General features: G+C 38.3%; 1 long non-coding RNA gene across 1 annotated transcript; it reads left to right on the forward strand.

Moving 5' to 3' along the window:
- Positions 1–510: 510 nt before the first annotated feature.
- LOC122836915 lies at positions 511–1,953 on the forward strand. Its single transcript, XR_006371663.1, has 4 exons — positions 511–1,102; positions 1,331–1,500; positions 1,608–1,658; positions 1,822–1,953. It is a non-coding gene; the product is annotated as an uncharacterized LOC122836915 (long non-coding RNA).
- The last annotated feature ends 6,168 nt before the right edge of the window (positions 1,954–8,121 follow it).

Consider the following 8,121-nt stretch of genomic DNA (forward strand, 5'->3'; position numbering starts at 1 on the left):
CTTAAGTAACTATATGTATTCCTAAAAAAGCACAGTCTATATTGCAGACGAATTCTGATACTCCACTGCGACCCTACGTTAATCCATCAGCTATATCTGCCGATCTGCTCCACAGTATTTGTACACCAGGGAGCAGGTGGGCTTGACTTACGCAGCTAATATCTGCATAAGTGACCAGAGAAAGTATCAACTCAGCTGTTCAGATACACATTAATTCTCACAAAACCTTTAACAACACCGAAGGAGCCCATTAAATACAGAACAATGCATCTGTGGGACATATGCCATGTTAATATATGATAATTCTGTAAATATTAATTATCTGGTTGTTTTTTTTTTTACTAATTGTGTTTTGTGAATTAGAGTACAAAGATTCAGTCATTTTGGTTACAAATAATATAAAGTATGTCGTACGTGAGCAGACTGTTTTGTATTTCAGTAAGTAGCCACTTGGGGGCAGTATTAGTTCACATATGGAAAAAGAGAAATGGATTTTCCTACGGTGGCCTTGAGGTGCAAACCAAGTCCAAGTTGGAGACCTGAGAGATTGCTGAATGGACGACGGTGCTTTTGAACTGGAAGTTGTCGCTTGAGCGGATGGCGGATGCTATAACGTAGCCGCATGAGGCTGCTTCGCAACTTTAACTGAGATTATACCCTCTTTGTGAGTATAATCTCAAGGAGCTGATCGAAACTAAGGATTTTCCTGAACGACAAAACCGGACTGACCAGTGGAGACTGGAAATTTGCCAGGAGTTATTGCTGGGACTTCAGGAACTCACTCACACGGAATTTTGCATGGAGATCTGAAGCCTGAAAACATCTTGTGCAGTTAAGCTTAAGGGGCAAACTGTATTGTACTTTTATCCACACAAAAACAAAAATGCACATTTTGATAACATTATGTTGTGATAATTATGACAAATTTGAATTTTATTTGTCTACAGATATAAACAATAAGATATATATTGGAGACTTTGGGGCAAGCAGAAAACTAGACCCACCACACACCACCATGTATTCACACATGGCTGTAACTTTGTCCTGGATGAGTTATGAGTATGTTGCAGAAAACAAATACAAGAAGGAGTCAGAAGTCCAAGTATGTTGACCTTGAAAATATTAATTAAGCTGCATATCATGATTGTTTTTTGCTCATCATTATTTCTCACTCTGTATTGTTTGGCTAGTTAATTGTCAACAGTTTACTATAAAAAGGTTATGATTACGACTGTTAAAGAGCATTGTTTTAATGTAATCTGTTACATTTGAGGGGGCGGGATGCTTGGTGCATTACATTCTGACAGATGGCCAACATCCCTTTCAAAAGGCAACACCATACTCCAGGAATCCCCTTGGGATATTAAATAATGTTGAAATGGGCAACTTCACTCTTCAATGTGAGGAAAAATGGAGCAGCCAAAAAGATAGAATTTCCCGGATGCTGAATAGATCCCTTGAAGAACGTCCCACCGTTGAAGAAGTCCCTCAGGCATTCTTGTGAGTACCATTGCTTTAAATATAATATTTAATGTTATGGGCTAAAAACTCTGTCTTAGGAAACTCATGAAAACTGATTAACTGTTTTTACAAATTTGACACATCAGCCTGATTATACTGGAACCACGAACAACGCTGAGTTTGAGAATCAAAATAAAGTAAGTAATTCTTTTCAAGTAGGTTAAAGCAATAGAACATAAATTTTCTGTAAGAGACTGAAGATTTTTCCACAGTAGAGATTTTGTCTTACTTTGTATCCCCCTGGCTAAATATATTTATTGTCACTTGACATAGACATTTGTTCACTACTTATTATTACAGGATGGACGCCATTCAATGAATTTCTGCCCTGAAACTTCCAATGACATGAACATTGCAGAGTGTGGTCACAGATCTGCCTGACATCACAGCCAGTGACCCGCTGCCTTCATCTCCACCGACTGAAGAGGAATTTTCTGAGTGTGAAATGATAATAAAGGGTTTAGTTACTTAAGTAGTATGTGGTCATAATTTCACTTTTTGGGCAATATTTGTATTGTAAAGAATTAAATGATATTTGTAACCCGTGTTGCATTCTAGGATTAGTAGGATTTGAAATAATCCAAATTAAAATCAATCCAAGTGATCCCTTAAAAACTAGGTTCGTCTGCTGGAGGAGGTGGCAATTTGTAAAAACACAGAGACAGCTAGATGGTGCAAAAATTGGTGAATTGTATTATTATTTACAATATATACAAATTAGTTCACACTTTAGAGTCCAAAAAGGTTCCTTATACCAAGGAAGTCAACCAGTCTTTGTTGATGATGAAAGGGAAAACAATAATCCAGTTCCTTCAGTGAAGACTTGTTGAGATGAATCTCCAACCCGTTCAGAAGAGTTTTCTCAGATGACAGGTGTTATAATTTCCGAATCCTCTTAAAAGGTTAGCTGGCCAGTCTGGTCAGCATGAAGCCAGACAATCCTTGCTGTATTCTAGACCCTTCAGCCACTCCTTGATCGAGGGATCTGCAACACACCTGGCCAATTGACCAACCGTGATCTTTACAACGTTCGGTTGATTAATCACCCGTCTGTACGTCAGGGTCCGACAGCGTTTTCTACCTAAGGTGTGATTAGCAGCCATATAAACCGTAGCTGTCAATTTAGGACGCTGACGTGCAGCTGTCACATGACGTCAAACCCGCGCGAGAACAATGTTGTTCTCGTCTGGTTGCTGTTGAATAAATTAAGGAAAGGAGGATTTTAATTAAACCTTTAAATAAAATTAAATCTAACAAAATGGAAAATAAAATAAATAAACTAAATCTAATATAGAAAAATTATCCTAGTTACATATTGCTCAAGTTAAAGCATCAATTTCTTAAAAGAGTTGAAGTAATTCATTGTAGTTAGCAAATACTGTTTAGGTCAAAAAAATACAGTTCTATTGCAGAAGGTTAAAGTTTCCTTTTGGATATGTAAACATCACTCAGAGATCCAGGTCCCCTCTTGGCAATTTCTACAAAAATGATTAAAAGTCAAATCTTCAGTCAAATTAAGGTAATAGAGCTTTAATATAAATTTTATTTTAGCTTTTTCAACTAACTAGAAACAGAAGTCAGGATGGGACACACATCCCCTGTTGGTAAGGTGGGGCTGTAATGGTTTGTAGGTGTGTGTGTGTGTGTGTGTGTGTGTGTGTGAGAGAGCTTCACATGAGCGACATAAACGTAATTTCAGTCCATAATGCAAATGTGCCACGACACAAACCTGACCGAGGCTGATGAGGTGGGAGATAGATTATAGGAGCTGGTATGCTCTGGTGTCAAATACTTTTCATAAAACGAACAATCAAGTGCCACCTCAGTTTATCTCTCTCACATACACACACACTCAGTCATTTGTTTTATTGCTTGAGCAGTTGAGGTTTAGGACCTGAACCTTCCTCAATATTCATGTAAATCTGCATAAGCTCATGGTAATGAAAGAACAACATGAATATGGCGCCCTGAGGAGGCCGGTAATGGGATGAGACACACAGGAGAGGGAAAATAAATCAGCTGTAGGTATTTCAAAGATAATATCTGCAATTGACTGCATATGTGTGTGTGTGTGTGTGTGGGAGGGGTGCATATGTGTGTGTGTATAAATTTGTTTGTTAGCTCTTGAAGAACTTCCTTGTTTCCAGGGGTGGAAAGTAGCTACTAACATTTTCTTGCGTTACTGTAATTAAGTTCAATTTGTCTGCAGTTTGTACTTTAAGTTGCTCAAATTTGTTTTTGAGTAATCAGTTAAATTTTAAGTCATATCCATTGATGAGTAAAAATAATTTAATTTGGTTAAGATCCCGGAACTTTCTTCTTCTTGTAAAAAAGTAAATAACTTTAGTGAGGTAACATTTTACATTGGTAACTTTACTTGCAATTAAGTCAAATTACATTTTTATCTATTACTTAAATAAAAGTAATAGATAATCCTTAATCCAGTTGGGAGTCATCTTCATTCATGTGTTAGCTTTAGGCATTTACTAGCTATGGTAGGGTAGCACTGACCCTGGGTGACCATTTATGAGTTTTTTGCGGGGGGTTTTGGGAATTGACGGTCTGATGGGACGACCCCGTTTCCCTGCAGTCCAACCTACTGAGTGTCTCACTAAGACCATGGGAGGGTTAACCAAACTTTAGAATCATCGCAAATAAAGAGGAAAAAGAGAGAAATGCACACCAGGCTATGCTGCTTTCATCCACAGTCACAAAATCTTTTCCCTTTTCCATTAGCTGGTCATACGGATCACAGGTGCGATCAGCTGCAGTGTTTCTGCTCAGGCTCACATTTGAAAATGCTACTTTTTTTTCTCTGGGCACAAGCGGTCACAAACTTTCATCATGCAAGTTTTCACAAACTCTCCCTCATTAAAGAGTGGGGCTGATTTTGCGATATCTGCTGCCACCATATAACTAGCATTTAGAGCAGCTTCACGTTGTGATGTGGGTTTTTTCTAACACGTTCTGTTGTGAAACCAAACTTCTTTTCATCTCCACTCTCTGGCCCCTTTGAGTCATGTCCAGGTCCTTGTACTTGTCCTGATGCTTCATTTCATAATGTCGTCTAATGTTATAGTCCTTCTTTATAGACACATTGGCTCCACAAACAAGACAAGCAGGTCTGTCTTTTACATATGTGAACAGATATTCAGCCTCCCACCTGCCAACAAAGTTAATGTTTTCTGCCTTTTTTGTCATTTTTGGGATGAGGTTACTATGACAACTGTCAGAGGAGGGGTTTGTTGGCACCAAAACAGCTGCAGAGCATTATGGGATTTCTAGTATCAGCATTGAATACGCTGTATATACCAGCTCTAGTAGTCATTAGTATTGACTCGAGGGCCAACTATAATTACAATGGGGGCCAAATTTGGCCAGAGTTTGACACCTCTGATGTGGAGGTGGCCAATCGGCATGAACCACACATCTCAGAGAAATGGAGAGAAATCTGACCTCCACACTACAGGCCTGGACTTTCAGAGTTTTATGCCTCTGGTAAGGCACAAATCCACCGGTTGATGGGACAGTTCACCATGTCATGATGTCAAACATGTTTCCATCTCCCCTTTAAAGCCTTGACTCTTTATGTAGAAAAGTACAAGCAACCTCAAACCACTGCAAAAACTTTAGAAATTGAAGAAGTTATTCAAAAACAACAACATGGAAACATGGCTGCTGATGTTTGAGAATTGGGGCTTGATTTGTACTCTTCAAAATTAATTTAATAAATTTCCTAATTAGTAAAAAAAAATATGATACACAGTGTAGTGATTACACATTTTCAAATCTTGGACTCAATCTTTTTCAAGAGAATGTTTCTTAAAGTTTCCACAAAACAAAACCGGTTCAACAGCTCTTTGGAGAGTCGAGTGAGTAAACAGGTGGGAGGTTGGGATAAGGTGTGTGTTTATTCTTTTATGCAAAATAGGTATTAGTGTTAGCTTTAGCCAGAAGGCTGGGAAACATCTTAATGAGCGTGGTTTAAGGTGTATTAACATCAAAACAAACAGGAAAACAGAAAAAAGGATTCTTTTTTTTTGTCATCTTTTGGTCCATGGAGATTTTTTCCTTCCATCATTTCATCTCAGATCCTTGTAGACTAGTCAGCAGTCATCAACTTTTATTTGTCAGGCCGACTAAAATAAAAACACACTCCTTAAATGTTTTTTAAATCATAGAACTTTATTGTTGTTTATTGTATAAAGCAACATTTTATCAAAAGCAACAAAAAGCTTAAGAACAAATGTGTCTTAAAAGAAAATCATGTCTGAGTAAAGCTCTGACACTAATTTTCAAGAATAAAATCTCTTTTTTGAATGATGTATCTCAAAGTAACGATATAACCCTAATGTGTTATAGTAGGTATTTACACAACTTTCATTATTTCTTTAAATTAAGAAAATCTTAAGTGGAATTTTGTGTTTGCAGAGCTTTCATTAAACCTAACATGACCTTTGTTTGATTTAGTTCAACATTTTATTAAATTGTGTTTTGGCACGGCAGTCAATCTTGCCAGTGTGCCTTTAGCATTTTCCTTTGTGTGGTTAAAAAAACAAAAACTTACTGCCTATATTTATAAATATCTCAGTAGCTTGTCACTAAAGGTGTTCCATACCAAATTTATTTTTTGTTTCTTCGATTTTCTCATGTTATTCTGTTTTGCTTTAGATTTTTAGTGAGTTCTTTTTGTTCTCTCCTCTTTTGTTTCCTCTGTTTAACAGCTACCTACTCGCTTCTCAGGTTCCTGACCAGCTGATCTGCATTTTCCTGATTAGACACACCTGCTTCTAATGTCACTCATAAACCTCCCACCTGGTGGGATTTTTCTGGTCTCCAGTGCCTGTGGCACCGGGAAACCAGTTTGGTACATTAGACTGGTAAAGCTGTTCCTGTAAGTCTTCCTTCAATTGGTATTCAGTTGAAATACATTTACTGAATTTGGGTTATCATCACTACAAACTATGACCGTGGCATCCTTTAAAAAGAACACTCAGAGGTTTAACAGTGGTTCTGCACCATTTTAAATGGTGCAGAACCAGTGTTGTAAATTGTGCAGTCATTTTTACTTTAGCTGCAACAGAGAGGACACAGACACATTTATTATAACTTACAAACACTTTGTTACCGGCTTCAGAACAAATACAAGTAAAATGTTCCCTTTTTTTTTTATTTTCAAAATGTAGTTACAGGTAATTAAACAATTCTATGACTTATAATTATTATTATTTCAGGCAAATCGGTGAAGCGTGTGAACGCTAAACGAATAGTGGCTTATTTCCGCTCTAGCGCCACAGAGAAGGGAACGCTTGAAGGCATCCAGATACAGATGGGAAGACGGTCACAAAGCCTTGTAACTGATGTGGACACACTGGAACAGCACATACCGTGTGTCAGAATATGTCTGTTCCAGCTAAAAGAACCTGTGGCAGCAGCCCTCAACACCTGGAACCGATGTAACCACACTGAGTGCTTCCCCTGTGTTTATCCCTTCAATCTCCAAGGTTGTACCCCTGATGAACATGTTGCGCCATTCAGTTCTCGCAAAGTCTGCAAATATCAGCGATGATGTAGCAAGACCTCTGTCTGACAACCGCTTGAAGTGTGAACATGTGGCAAATATAGAGTTCATAAGGATCACCACAGTGAGGACATTGCCAAACCCAAGGTTCAAAACTCTCACCTTTCTCAGCCTAAACAAGACACAAGGGGCAAATAGTGACTAAAAACAGAAAGTTCTGCACTAATTGCTGGCAGTGAAGATATTCTGTTACTGGCTTCATTACATGTAGAAAAAGATACCAGCAACCCCTAGTGAGTTTTTGTGTATTCTGTACTATGTTGACATAGTACTGCTTTATGTCAACTGATGGTGTTGTATGAGATTATCTGTAAGAATTTATATTGTTATTTATAGGTGAGTTGGTGTCTCTGCTGGAAGCAACAGTTGATCAAAGGAGATGCAGCTTCAATAACACAGCAGATGCCATTGTGGAAGTGGAGTGGTCCTTTACTGAAATCAACTAGAGGAGACATGAGGATCCACTGGAGAACTTGAATATCCAGAAACATGTGCATCCCCATTTGTACCGGATGACACTGAGGTTCCGATGTTCTCCAGCGTCAGTGTCTTGCGAAAGAGTTTTAGCCAAAGCCAGAGAGGGACTTTAGCAGACAAAGAAACTGCCTCAACCTGGAAACGGTGAAAAAAAACAAAAGTCCTGTTCTAGAATAAAAACACCAAAAAGACTCTCGATTTCCACAATCGTTTGTTGTTTGATCAGTAAAGACATCAGTCTCACAAGGCAGAAACAGACTAAAAGCAGTTAGAGTGAACTTCTCAGCATAGCCAACTATAAAAGATCAGAACCAGAAGTCCCAGAAAAAGAACATTTAGAAGGATCGTAGTTTGTTTTTTTTAGGAAGCAGGAAAACTACTGTTTAATTACAAGGTTGTGTTGAGGACTATTCACATCTTTTAGAGCAGTGTTTCTCAGTCCAGTCCTCTGGTCTTCCTACCCTGCATGTTTTAGACGTTTCCCTTCTGCCACACACCTGGATTGAATCTTTAGGTGATTAACAGGCTCCTGCAGCACTTGG

Source organism: Gambusia affinis, linkage group LG09, assembly GCF_019740435.1.
Source record: "Gambusia affinis linkage group LG09, SWU_Gaff_1.0, whole genome shotgun sequence".
Classification (NCBI taxonomy): Eukaryota; Metazoa; Chordata; class Actinopteri; order Cyprinodontiformes; family Poeciliidae; genus Gambusia; species Gambusia affinis.